Here is a 14,453-nt window from a genome sequence, read left to right on the forward strand (position 1 = left end):
TGCACTAATGAGCCTGAATGCAACACACCTTACCCAAATAAGAATAAGTAAAAAAAAAAAATTAACTTATTTATATCACAATCCTGGGAATGGAAATTATTCCAAGGCACCTTGCATGTAACACTAAACTACATCTTTTGCAGCACACACACTGTATCGAGGTCAGGGGTGAGGGAAGTATTCAGCCTGAGGGCCCCAATCCAGTGGTGGATGTGCTGTTTTGTTTTGCATTCTCCCCCCCCCCCCGTGCATTTTAAAAGTCAGATTTAGTGCTGCATATTAGTTGAATGTTCAGTCAAATTTGCTCATTTGTAAATTTTCATTTGAGAAATTGTCAAAATTAATAAACAAGTCACTGGCATTTTTGTGATATGAAAGTTTGTTGCTTATGGAGTGCCCCCCCCCCGTGTGTGTGTGTGTGTGTGTGTGTACTGTCTCTTTGTGTTAACACATAAACCTAGTGATTACAGAATATATATTTTTCTCTCACTACAGATTTGGTACAGGGTAAGGTGGAGAGAAACATTTACTTATTTCAGCAACTGATATTACCCAGATGAACAGATTGATCTGCTGTTGTTTTGCTTCCAGAAAATACTTCAGTGGAATTGAATTTTTTGAAACAACAACAACAACCCTGTATACTATTTTGAATAAAATGTAATATGTTGCTGGAAAATGTGTGTGGGTTTGTGTTCTTGTGAGATGTGAATCCACTAATGCAGAAGATTTGCAAAGTTTCACAAAGCTTTTTATTTGTAAAGTTAAGGAAACCATCAGATCCTCCATGTTTGTTCTCTATGGGTATACCAAAAATTCTGAACAAGTTTTCTGCCAACACTCCCCAAAGTGGTTTAAATGCCATTTGGCTATCAGTTGGCCAAAAGCCACCACTTCATCTATATTAACACATTTCTCTGTGGTATTATAAAAAACTTCTGAGTGGGATGCTGTCATTGACAGGGTTAGGGTTACGGTTAGGGTTAGGGTTAGGGTTAGGGTTATGGTTAGGGTTAGGGTTACTGTCCCTGTTGATGATAGGCAATCCGTGATTAGTGGGTTTGGTGCAGGGGCTGAACGGATGGTATATGAGTGGATTCCTTTCCTTTGGGCCTTTGAGGTTCCTTAGAATTCTCTGATTCTGCTGGAGATTCTACCCAGGGATGGATGGGAACTGCCTGAAAGGAAGTGCAGAACTGCCCTTAGAAGAGGCCCTCTGTTTAGCAGGCTTGTAACAAAGATACTAGCTCACTTACTTTCTGAACATAATCCAGGAGGCTAGGAGCCTAAGTGACATTTTAGATACACACCCAACGTTCAAGTTGTAAATGTGCTTCATCACCCAGCCTTTCCCTTTAATGTGAAATTGGCTTTTGCATGACTCACCCCTCCACCCTTGAGAGGTCAGAGGGCTGTGTACAGGTTACAAGCTTTGACTAGTACCTGTTTATAGGAACATTTGCTATGAAAAGCTACCCTATCTGTGTTAAACCTGCTCTGCATTTTAGTTCCACCTCCAGTAGTTATCCAGGACCAAATTATATCTCTTAAGAACAAAGTTGTGCTTTCCCCATTCCCATTCATTGCTATGAGTTTTGGTGGCGCCTGCCCTGTGGAATGCTCCCCCATCAGATGTCAAGGAAATAAACAACTATCTGACTTCTAGAAGACATCTGAGGACAGATGTTTAAGTTTGATGTTTTATTATGTTATTAATATTCTGTTGGAAGCCACCCAGAGTGGCTGGGGAGGCCCAGCCAAATGCTATACATTGTTGTTGTTGTTGTTGTTGTTGTTGTTGTTGTTGTTGTTCTTTTGTTGTTGGTGGTGGACATAGCAGTCGACACAGAGATTTCACCAAGTGGTTCTTTATACTAAGCTGGAACTAAACTGAACTGCAAATAGCTCAGCCAGCCTGCTTTTATAGGCAGCCAGATGTCGATATTGTAACAATAACAACCCAGTGTTTCCTGCCTAAATTAACTTACGTGGACTTGAGTGATAACTATATACCCCTGGTGGCCAGGGTGAGAACCTCAATACATAATGCCCCTCCCCACCAAAGTAAGGCATTTGTTACAATCATAGTGGTTCCATTACATACAGCAATACCCTAATTGGTTTCAGTAAGGCACATAAGCATATTAATTGACCCTATAGCTTTACATGTGCAGTTTTTCTGGTGAACATAGTCTTTTAAATAAGCGGGCACTTGGAAACCCTGCCAGACCACCGAGGGCCAGTACCAGAGTCTGGGTGGCCGCCCGATTCTGGAAGCGACTGTGGTGTGACCAAATGTGGTATTGACCCCGAGTTCCCTGGCTCTGCTGCTGTCGAAGGAACCGCCACAAGCAAACTTGGTGGATAGTCAGGCACGGCAGTTCTCCAAGTCTCTGGATAGCCAGGCAGACCCACTGAAACAGCTTGGCTCCATGCCCACAGTTTGTGAGGAAGATGTAGGTAGAGCCTCGCCTTCCATTAGTGACCGCACTGGAGCTGGGGCCACAGTTGGGGGCACAGCAGTAGTGTTCAAATCCCCAACCCTGCACCTTAGCTGGTCTATGTGCCGGCGCCACAAGCGTCCATTCTCGAGTGCCACCTGGTACAAACGGGGCCCCATGACTCCCACTACAATGGCCGGCACCCATGGAATGTCCCCCACAAAGTTCCAAGCAAAAACCTGATTCCCTGGAATAATGGATCACGGCACGTTAGTACAGCCTGGGGGCTCAGCCACACCAAAGTCCAGACGGTCAGGTGGAGACCGGAGGTGGCAGCCCATAAGCAGTTTGGCCGGGCTCCGGCCTGTGGCTACATGAGGGGTGACGTGCTGCACGAGCAAGTATTCAGTGACCCGCTCATGCCAGCCCCTCTGTTCCAGGCACGCCAGTGCCTCTTTTGCTGAGCACACCATTCTCTCTGCCTGCCCATTGCTGGCCAGGGGAAATTGTGCTGTTAGGGCATGGCAGATGTTGATGGTGCAGTCCTGGGCAGATGCAGAGGCTACATCGGTGGCCAATACTGGTCTGCTGGGAGGTCCTCATTTAGGAGGAGTAATGAAGCAGGAGCCGGGTCTTCCACAAGCGCTGGAAGAGGGCAACGACTGAGAGCGTCGGCGTGGCCCATCGATTTTCCCGGGCAATGGACATGCTGGTAGCTGTAAGCTGCCAGAAGGACAATCCATTGCAGCATGCGTGGCGAGATGACCGGTGGAGTTGGTCGATCACCGGCGAGGGGGCCCAGGAGCGGTTTGTGGTGATGAGGTTGAAGGTTCTCCTGTGGAACCTCTTTACTCCAGCCACAAGTGCCAGTGCCTCCTTGTTGAGCTGGCTGTAATTCCATTCAGCTGGAGACAGCATGCAGGAGAAGTAGGCAAGCGGTGCTTCCCTACCATCTGGAAACTGTTGACTGAGGACGGCGCCGATGCCAAAGGGCGAGGCGTTGCAGGCGAGGACTAGCGGCCTGGCTTCACTGTACTGTACCAGCACAGTGTCTGATGAGAGGAAGGCTTTGACTGCGTCAAAAGCCACCATTTTTCGATGACTCCAGGACCACGGTACCTTCATGCTGAGGAGGCGGTGTAGAGGCTTGGCTAGCATTGCTTTGTGGGGCAGGAACATGTTGCAGAAGTTCAACAGCCCCAGGAACACCTGCAACTCTGCCTTGCTTTTTGGAATCAGGGCCTGCTGAATGGCTCGGATCTTGGATGCCGTCAGGTGAAGACCAGAAGCATCAATAAGGTAGCCCAGGAATAACACCTGTGGAACGGCAATCTGGCACCTCCCCCCCCCACCTTGAGCCTGACCTCCTGGAACCTGGTCAGCACGGTGCGGATGCGCTCAAACAGCTGCTGATTTGAGTCTGTGGATACCAACACATCATTGAAATGTGGTACCGTGCCTGGAAGCCCCTGCAGGAGATGCTCCATGAGGCTTTAAAAGATGCCAGGAGCCACACTCACCCCGAACTGTAGCTGGCAGCACCGGAACGCCCCTCGGTGGGTGACGATCGTCTGAGCCTCAGCATAATCGTCGCCAACAGGCAGGAAACCCAGGGTTTCCCGCCTAAATTAATTTACGTGGACCTAAGTGGAAACTATATACAAAATACCCCTAGTGGCCAGGGTGAGAACTTCAATTAATAATAATAATAATAATAATAATAATAATAATAATACCATAACTTTTTATATTTTTACTTAGATGCCAATGGTGAAACAGAATTCTCCACCACCCAAACACTCCTTAGGATTACCACTGACAAATGTCAATAATTATTAAAGATTTTATTTTATTTTTGAATGGGCAAGGTGAATAATGCCAGTCCACATGGTTGAAGCCGGAAGGGGATCTCAAATTCTACAGCAAGAGAGAAAAACCACAGCAGAACACATTACAACTTCCCTGTCTTCTAAGAGACTTGATGTCCTTAGCTTCTGCAAAACCTAATGTCCAAGACTTAATGTTCAAAACTTAACATATTCTTACATGTACGCTTTTTGGATTAATGTCCCATTGAGAAGGAGAATGATGAAAGAAAAGCACCGTGCCTTATTCTTCAAGAGATAAGGTGTTCCAGGGAGAGGAAGCACTGGGCAGTACATTAGCTGAAGGAACTTTTCAAGGTTCCCTGGATACAGAGATATATTGTATAGTACTTATATTAAGGACCCTGAACCATGCCTGTCCCACCCCTCCTGACTGTATGTGGCAAAGCTAAAATTTCTACCATGCACCTCGCCATTTGAGTAAACTAATGGGATTTCACTCCTGTTGCTGTGATCCCAAAATGAGGATTTTAAATATTTTTCATGCTTCTTCTTCATATGGAAAGTGTTCAGGGACACACAATAGCATCATAGTATGATGTACAGGAATCATGCTTTCCTGAGAGGAAGAAAAATCTTGGAAAAATTACTGGGTCCATGGCTGCAGTCCATGCATATTCTTCAATTGGTAGGAAGAAGCACAAAATGAGGTGCAACTTTGGAGATTTCCTCCACTATGATCTGAAGAGAGCATTGCTGCTTTCCTTGTTGCCACAACTTGTATTCATTCTTTGGACTTAGCTTGTAATATTTGTAGTGCATTGTAGTCTTCTACTACTTTGTACATGCTTACATTGGCAGTCATTGTTGCCTTTAACAATAAACCAAATGAGGCAGGAAGAAGGTAAACCAATACCAGGTTGCCTTGTCATTGAATATACAGTATCAGCTCCATCTCCATCTCCATTTTCTAGAGCAGCAGCAGGGGTCCAACACCCAGAGAGGATAATTAGAGCCTCTGAATACCACTTGTGGGTGTGGCGCACTACTGTGGTTATGTCTTGTTGGTGGGCTTCCCATGTGCATCTGGTTGGCCACTGTCAGAACAGGATCTTGGATGAACCTTTGGTCTGATCCAACAAGGGTCTCCTTTTGAGAACCAGTGTGGTGTAGTGGTTAAGAGCGGAAGACTCGTAATCTGGTGAACCGGGTTCACGTCTCCGCTTCTCCACATGCAGCTGCTGGGTGACCTTGGGCTAGTCACACTTCTTTGAAGTCTCTTAGCTCCACTAACCTCACAGAGTGTTTGTTGTGGGGGAGGAAGGGAAAGGAGAATGTTGGCCACTTTGAGACTCCTTTGGGTAGTGATAAAGCAGGATATCAAATCCAAACTCTGCTTCGTCTTCTTTTGGTCACATCATCTTGCCAGTCATGGGAGCAGTGGTGCCAGAAAACCTGATGACTGCCTCATCAACCGAAAGTGCATGCCAAACTAATCCTGATATTTTGCCCAGTTGGAGTCCCCCCCCCCGAATTCTAAATGTGGCCTTGTTCTTTAAAATAACAACAACAAGGAAACTTTGTTTTAAGACAAAGAGCCCAAAGTGCTCACCATACTAATTTGTACATACTGTTCAGTTAATGAAAACACTAAAATTACTGTCTTGAGCTGTATTTTACTTCTTTTTGGTGCTCCAAGACTTCATGAGGAGTACTGGACTTCCTGCCAACACATCCAATGCTTTTAGGATACCAAATCCTAGGGCTGACGTGTAAGTGCCGTTTGCAGACCTATAAATACGTGAGCATGCAATCTTTTGGATGGCACAGGAAATTGAGAGCACTCTTGGTCTCCCTTCTTTGGTTTCCAACTTGGCATTCCCAGTCAAACTTCAGCAATGCAGATCAGCATCTTTTACATCATTGCTCTTTCAGGGACATTCTTAGCTTCTCCAGGTAAGCCATACATCAAAATCAGAATTTTCAGAGATGATGTGAAAATTGGGGTTCGTTAACTAACATGGCTTTCTCCTCCACTTCTGCTAAAGACTTTTCCTTCAAGGCTAATATGAAAGCCATATGGCTTGATCTATGTTGTTCCCTCTTCTCTCCCTTTCTAAACCTCTCTCTTTCTCTCCTTCTGCATCTACTCTCAACACTTCCCTCCTTCATTCTTGTTTCCCTTGATCTATTGATCATGCTGTTACCCTTCTCAGAATCTGCCCCATCATCCAATCCTGTTCACACCATCTCTTTGCTATGCTGCCTTTTCCAGATTTATGAGGGTGTGTGTAAATGCGTTTTGAACACGAGATAAGGATTTCCAATATAAAGGATTGTCTGATATTGATAAATATTTGGCTTTTGCTGCCGTATGAAGTGCAAAGTCTTATGTGACCAAATAAAGTTCATTGGCAGAAAATATTGAAGAACAAACAAGGGGAGTCAGGGAAAAGGTTTGCCCTGGAAGGTGATTGTGTGACCTGTGAGAGCCCTGAAATAACAGAGACAAGACACCAGACATTGGTTTAAAATCAAGCCAAAACTTTATTGGCTGCTGTAGGCAAGGCAGGGTTGACATAGCTGTAGGGCAAGGTTCAGTTCTCCATTCCACTTAGCACTTACTGATATGGTACAAGCTGTTGGGAAGTACTAAGCCCCTTCCTGGATGTCACCCCGCATTGAAACCTTGAATACTGCAAGCCAAGCAGCCAAGCCAAGTGAGGATTTCAGACCAGAAAACTGGGAGAGTCAGAAAGGATAGAGGAGGAACTGGAGAAGGGATGGGAAGAGTAGGAGAAGGAAAGCTTTCCTGCATTACTGAAGAAACTGTCCCAGGGATGAGGAGGTGTCACTGCCGTGGCCAAGGAGGCAGGAAGGTGAGGGCAGCAGCCAGAGGCAAATCTGCTATCCCTTCCAGATTGCCATTTGAGGCAACTGCTTCTCCAGAGGATTGGCCCTGTTCACTGAAGGAAACATGTAATCCATTACGTTCCAGTGTCATTCCCAAAGTGGAAAGCTCAGTGCAGACATAGTAACACCTTATGAATGCTGAATTTAAATCATCTGAAAATTCAGAAGGGCAATACATGTTGAGCTCTGGTATTCTTATGAGAGGGTTAAAAGGTAGTCCACTGAAGGTCAAAGAAGCAGTTGCAATGGCGGGTGATAATGGGGTCAGGAATGGCAGAATATGGAAATGCCTTCATACAATAAAATAAAATTTCTCTTTCTAGGATTTGTCCATGGAGGGGAACCTCGTCAATGTGAGACTATTGGTGGGACTTGTGGGACTGAATGTGAGAGGATCATGCGGAGCGCAGTTTGTCCTGGAGAGACCATATGCTGTGTACCGTAAGTTTCCTTCCTGGTTTTTCAAATCCATGGAACTCAAATGGAACATGTATTGATAAAATAAAATGCTTAAAGCAAATTAACCTCGAAATTTAAAACGACCTGACTTCTTTCTTTCTCTCTCTCATGTTTAAATTTATGCCCATTGATTAATTATTCATCTTTATTGCGGTCCATAACAGAGATTCAGAATACAGATTCACACAGGAAACCCCCTGGGAAAGGAAGACCAAGAGAATATTTGTTTAGTTTTAAGTATGATGGTCTTTGAAATGTATGACTACCAAAAGAAACTTTGCCATGGCCACTGTGATATCATTAGACTTGAAGTCCAGAAGATATTTTGTATAGTAGGCTTCAGATTTACCCGGCCGATTTGCCACTAGGCGTTTAACGTTGATTATCTGCTCCCAGTTAGTGGGCAACATTTATTTCATATCCTTTTTCAATTGCATTTTTTTCAATACAAAACTTTGTAAAGCTTAGAAGGGACTGCTAAGTTTGGAGGGCAGCAGTTGAAGAAGGAGCAAAAAGGGTTTTCTTGTGTGTTTCTTTGTGGCTGATTAGCTGTTTTCCCTGTGTAAAGGTCAGAGGGGGCAGGGTTTCTGTTGAGGCAGGGGATTAGCTGTGGGAGGAGCTTATCAGAGTTTGGAGGGCAGCAGTTGAAGAAGGAGCAAAAAGGGTTTTCTTGTGTGTTTCTTTGTGGCTGATTAGCTGTTTTCCCTGTGTAAAGGTCAGAGGGGGCAGGGTTTCTGTTGAGGCAGGGGATTAGCTGTGGGAGGAGCTTATCAGAGTTTGCAGGGCAGCGGCGCGTGCCTAGCGGCGCGTGCAGTTATATCCATCTTTTAGATTTAGGGGAGCTAGTCTCAAACGTTTGTTGGGGGAGACCTAGGTTTTGTTTTGTTTTTGTGCGGGAACTTATTTGTCCTGTCTTCAAGCTTTTTATGATGGAGGACCTCTGTAGCCACCCCCAACGACACGATCTCAAGATGGAAGGGCAGGGAACAGCTGCAGTCGCCTGCGATTCCTGCGCAATGTTTGCCATCTTGCCAAAGGTTGCAGGCAGCTTTACCTGCAGCAATTGCATGTTGATTGCCCTCTTAAAAGACAAAGTCCAGCAACTGGAGGAACGTGTAGCTGCGCTCCAAAGAATTAGAGAGCTGGAGCTCTTCTTGGAAGCAACAGAGCACACCGTCTCCACCAGGGAGGAGACAGGGGACTCCCCTGAGAAGGAGTCTAGTTCACCAACACAGGAGCCAGATATATGGAGAAACGTGACTCAAAGAAGTAGGAGGCCCAGGGTTCACTCTGATTGTTTAGAAATACACAATCGCTTTGAGGTCCTCTCCCCTAGCATGGAAGACGAAGAGCAGACTCCATTTGAGGATCTCTCCCTCATTACAGTCGATCAGGTATATGAAGACGAGCAGCAAAGTCAGTCCTCAGGGAATGTGCAGGCGACCTTGGAACGGACAGCTCACGGAGGAACCCCGACCAAACCCAAGAGGAGGCGTGTAGTGGTGATAGGGGATTCCCTACCGAGGGGAACAGAAGCAGTGATCTGTGGGCCTGACAAGATGTCTCGGGAAGTGTGCTGTCTCCCCGGGGCTAAGATCCAAGATGTAACTGAACGACTGCAAGGAATCATAAAACCCACTGACAAATACCCCTTCCTCTTGGTTCATGTGGGAACCAATGACACTGCAAGCAATAGCCTCCAGAAGATCAAAAGAGACTACGAGGCTCTCGGCAGGAAATTGAAGGAACTAAATGCACAAATTGTCATCTCATCTGTCCTCCCAGTTGAATGACGTGGCCCAGGGAGAGAGGGGAAAATAGTGGAAGTGAACAGCTGGCTTCGCAAATGGTGTAAACAGGAACGGTTTGGATTCTTAGATCACGGACTGCAGTTTCTTGAAGATGGACTTCTGGCGAGTGATGGGCTGCACCTCACAACGGTTGGGAGAAATGTTTTTGCCAAAAATCTCAGAAACCTCATCAGGAGGGCTTTAAACTGACTAATGTGGGGGAGGGAGACAGTGCTCCTGAAGGTAGGAGTTTATCAATTAATGAAGATGATCATCCAAATGTCATAGACCAAATGGAGCAAACAGCACGCGGACCTAGTGGTGGGAGGAAAAAATCCTTAAATAAGAGACACGGGGGAATGATTAATGGACTTCAATGTCTGTACACTAATGCGCAAAGCATGGGAAATAAACAAGATGAGCTTGAGCTCTTGGTACAGCAAACTAAATATGACATAATAGGCATCACTGAAACCTGGTGGGATAAGTCCCATGATTGGAATGTAATAATGGGGGGATACAATCTATTTCAGAGAAACAGACCAGACAAGAAAGGAGGAGGAGTGGCGTTATATGTCAGGGATGTGTATACCTGTGAAGAGATCCAAGATTTAGATCCTCAAAGCCAAAGTGAGAGCATTTGGGTCAAAATTAAGGGAGAGAAGAATAACAGAGACCTCATTGTGGGAGTTTACTATAGACCCCCAAGCCAAACGGAGGACATAGATGATGCCTTCCTGGAACAGATGGCCAAGCATGCAAAAGGAAGGGAGATAGTAGTAATGGGGGACTTCAATTACCCGGATATTTGTTGGACGTCAAACTCAGCCAAGAGCATAAGGTCAACAGATTCCTCACTGGCCTTGCAGACAACTTCATTGTCCAGAAAGTGGGAGAAGCAACAAGAGGAACAGCCATTTTAGATCTGGTCCTAACCAATGTTGATGACCTGGTTAGTGGGGTAGAAGTGGAAGGATCATTAGGCGCAAGTGATCATGCTCTTCTGAAGTTTACTATACAGCGGAAAGGAGCAGCCAAGCATACTAGGACTCAATTTCTTGACTTTAAGAAAGCCGACTTCATAAAACTTAGGGAAGTGCTGGGTGAGATCCCATGGACAACAATACTAAAAGGAAAGGGAGTTCATGATGGCTGGGAGTTTGTTAAGAGGGAGATAGTAAAAGCACAACGTCAGGCAATACCAATGAGACGGAAACATGGAAGGTGCCTAAAGAAGCCAGGGTGGCTATCTAAAGAACTTTTAACTGAATTAAGATTAAAAAAGGATTTGTACATAAAATGGAAAAGGGGGGAAACCACCAAAGAGGAATTCAAACAAATAGCCAGCACGTGTAGACACAAAGTCAGAAAAGCTAAAGCACAGAATGAACTCAGGCTTGCTAGAGAGGTTAAAAGCAACAAAAAAGGCTTTTATGGGTATGTTCGTAGCAAAAGAAGGAACAAAGAAACAGTGGGGTCACTCAGAGGAGAAGATGGTGAAATGCAAACAAGGGACACAGAAAGGGCTGAACTCCTCAATGCCTTCTTTGCCTCAGTCTTCTCCAATAAAGAAAACAATGCCCGACCTAAAGAATTTGGAGCAAATGATTCAGCCAAGGAAACACAGCCCAGAATAACTAAGGAGATAGTACAAGAATATTTGGCTAGTTTAGATGTATTCAAGTCTCCAGGGCCAGATGAACTGCATCCAAGAGTATTAAAAGAACTGGCAGATGTGATCTCAGAACCACTGGCAGTCATCTTTGAGAATTCCTGGAGAACAGGCGAAGTCCCGGCAGACTGGAAGAGGGCAAATGTTATCCCTATTTTCAAAAAGGGGAAAAGAGAGGACCCAAATAATTACCGCCCAGTCAGTCTGACATCAATAGCAGGGAAGATTCTGGAGCAGATCATTAAGCAAACAGTCTGTGAGCACCTAGAAAGGAATGCTGTGATCACCAATAGTCAGCATGGATTTCTGAAAAATAAGTCATGTCAGACTAACCTGATCTCATTTTTTGACAGAATTACAAGCCTGGTAGATGAAGGGAACGCAGTGGATGTAGCCTACCTTGATTTCAGCAAGGCATTTGACAAGGTGCCCCATGATATTCTTGTAAAGAAGCTGGTAAAATGCAGTCTTGACTATGCTACCACTCAGTGGATTTGTAACTGGCTGACTGACCGAACCCAAAGGGTGCTCATCAATGGTTCCTCTTCATCCTGGAGAAGAGTGACTAGTGGGGTGCCACAGGGTTCTGTCTTGGGCCCGGTCTTATTCAACATCTTTATCAACGACTTGGATGATGGACTCAAGGGCATCCTGATCAAATTTGCAGATGACACCAAACTGGGAGGGGTGGCTAACACCCCAGAGGACAGGATCACACTTCAAAACGACCTTGACAGATTAGAGAACTGGGCAAAAACAAACAAGATGAATTTTAACAGGGAGAAATGTAAAGTATTGCACTTGGGCAAAAAAAATGAGAGGCACAAATACAAGATGGGTGACACCTGGCTTGAGAGCAGTACATGTGAAAAGGATCTAGGAGTCTTGGTTGACCACAAACTTGACATGAGCCAACAGTTTGACGCGGCAGCTAAAAAAGCCAATGCAATTCTGGGCTGCATCAATAGGAGTATAGCATCTAGATCAAGGGAAGTAATAGTGCCACTGTATTCTGCTCTGGTCAGACCACACCTGGAGTACTGTGTCCAGTTCTGGGCACCACAGTTCAAGAAGGACACTGACAAACTGGAACGTGTCCAGAGGAGGGCAACCAAAATGGTCAAAGGCCTGGAAACGATGCCTTATGAGGAACGGCTACGGGAGCTGGGCATGTTTAGCCTGGAGAAGAGGAGGTTAAGGGGTGATATGATAGCCATGTTCAAATATATAAAAGGATGTCACATAGAGGAGGGAGAAAGGTTGTTTTCTGCTGCTCCGGAGAAGCGGACACGGAGCAATGGATCCAAACTACAAGAAAGAAGATTCCACCTAAACATTAGGAAGAACTTCCTGACAGTAAGAGCTGTTCGACAGTGGAATTTGCTGTCAAGGAGTGTGGTGGAGTCTCCTACTTTGGAGGTCTTTAAGCAGAGGCTTGACAACCATATGTCAGGAGTGCTCTGATGGTGTTTCCTGCTTGGCAGGGGGTTGGACTCGATGGCCCTTGTGGTCTCTTCCAACTCTATGATTCTATGATTCTATGATTCTATGCTCAACGTATGTGTTATGTTATTTTTACACTCACTTTCATTAATATACATTTTCTCTTCAACTTGATGTCTCACTAAGAGTTTTCTAATATGGTTGCAACAAAACTTAAAATACCACCATATACTTCCCATTTCCCCAAGCAGTAAGAATCATGTATGATTTGGGCCATTTTTAAAGCATTTGCTTTATTTACAAGTAATGAAGTGCAAACCATCCGAAACCTTGTGCCCTTTAGATGTTTCGGATTACAAGTTCCCATATCCCTGTCCATATTGTAGGTATTGTAGTCCAAGACAACTTAGATATGAGTCAATGTTCAGACACCTTTAGAAAAAGAATAAGGAAATGAACTTTTTTTATGATTACCTGGAGGAGTTGGGGTAGGTGGGTGAATGCGAATAAGTGGAAAACTTACTTTAATGCTATTGATTATATTTCATAGCCCCTAACATCAACATTAAACTATGTTTTTAGCCACACACACAATGCACATACCCTCAAACATTTCTCTGATGGAAATGGAAATGTCCTATTCCATCATAATAATAATTATATCATTTATACCCCGCTCATCTGACTTAGTTGCCCTTGCCACTCTGGGCAGCTTCCATCATACATAAAAATGTAATAAAACGTAAAACATTTTAAAACTACTCTATACTGGGCTGCCTTCAGATGTCTTCTAAAGGATATATAGTTACTTATGTCCTTGACTCGTGGGTCATATAACTCCATACCTTCCAATGAAAATAGGGACATCATACCACGCCCTCCAACATGTCTCCAATAAAAATAGGGATGTCCTCAGAAAAAGTGGGACATAGCGGGATCAAATCTGAAACTGTGAATTTGGGACTGTCCCTAGAAATGAGGGACACATGGAGGGTCTGCAGTACATTGAGGCCATGTGTGGTGAGATGTTTTTTAAAAAACAAGATCCATCTTTCCTTTTGAGAATCCATCCAAGGGCCCCATCCCATTGGTGCATGGAACCAGAGACAAATGTGGGTGTGGCAACGAGAATAATTCTGACTTTTGTATGCATGCATGCATGCATCTCCCTATCTTCCTTCCAAGCAAGAGGAAGGGATTAGTTCAAGGACACGTTCCTGGCAGGCAAAGCAGATCCAGTATTTTGTGTTACTTTGAAAGAGAATGTGTAGATCAAGCTGCCAAGGGTCAGATGGAGAGGTCTGGAAGGCCACATTCAGACCCTGGTGTTGAGTTTCTCTCCCACCCCCCACCCCAGTTCAGCCTACATAAATGTGTCTGTGTGTACTCTCTCTATTAACACTTAAACATGTGAATCACTAAAGAAATGTCTTTCCTTTATTCAGAAATCCTTCCAATTAAAATGGAAAGAAACACCTGCTTCTTTTAGCAACGGATATAACCCAAAAAATGAGATTGACGTGCTGCTGATTTGGCCTGCGGAAATACTTCCACGATGTGGGAATTTTGTGAAAATGTGTGTACTATTATGAATAAATATTTGATATGTTGCTGGAAAATGTGTGTTGGTTTATGCCTTTCTGAGACATGGATACCCATTGTGGACAATTTGCAAAGCTACAGAAATCTTTTTATTTCTAAAGTTCAGGTCATCCATGCCTGTTCTTTAGAATCATAGAATCATAGAGTTGGAATAGACCACAAGGGCCATCGAGTCCAACCCCCTGCCAAGCAGGAAACACCATCAAAGCACTCCTGACATATGGTTGTCAAGCCTCTGCTTAAAGACCTCCAAAGAAAGAGACTCCACCACACTCCTTGACAGCAAATTCCACTGTCAAACAGCTCT

The 14,453-nt window shown here is 44.6% G+C and overlaps 1 long non-coding RNA gene across 1 annotated transcript; it reads left to right on the forward strand.

Annotated features, from left to right (window-relative positions):
* Window positions 1–6,103: 6,103 nt before the first annotated feature.
* Window positions 6,104–14,126, forward strand: LOC309529772. The gene is made up of 3 exons (XR_014218440.1): window positions 6,104–6,223; window positions 7,504–7,621; window positions 13,990–14,126. It is a non-coding gene; the product is annotated as an uncharacterized lncRNA (long non-coding RNA).
* Window positions 14,127–14,453: the final 327 nt, after the last annotated feature.

Source organism: Podarcis vaucheri (assembly GCF_965113315.1).
Source record: "Podarcis vaucheri genome assembly, chromosome: 3".
NCBI classification, from domain to species: domain Eukaryota; kingdom Metazoa; phylum Chordata; class Lepidosauria; order Squamata; family Lacertidae; genus Podarcis; species Podarcis vaucheri.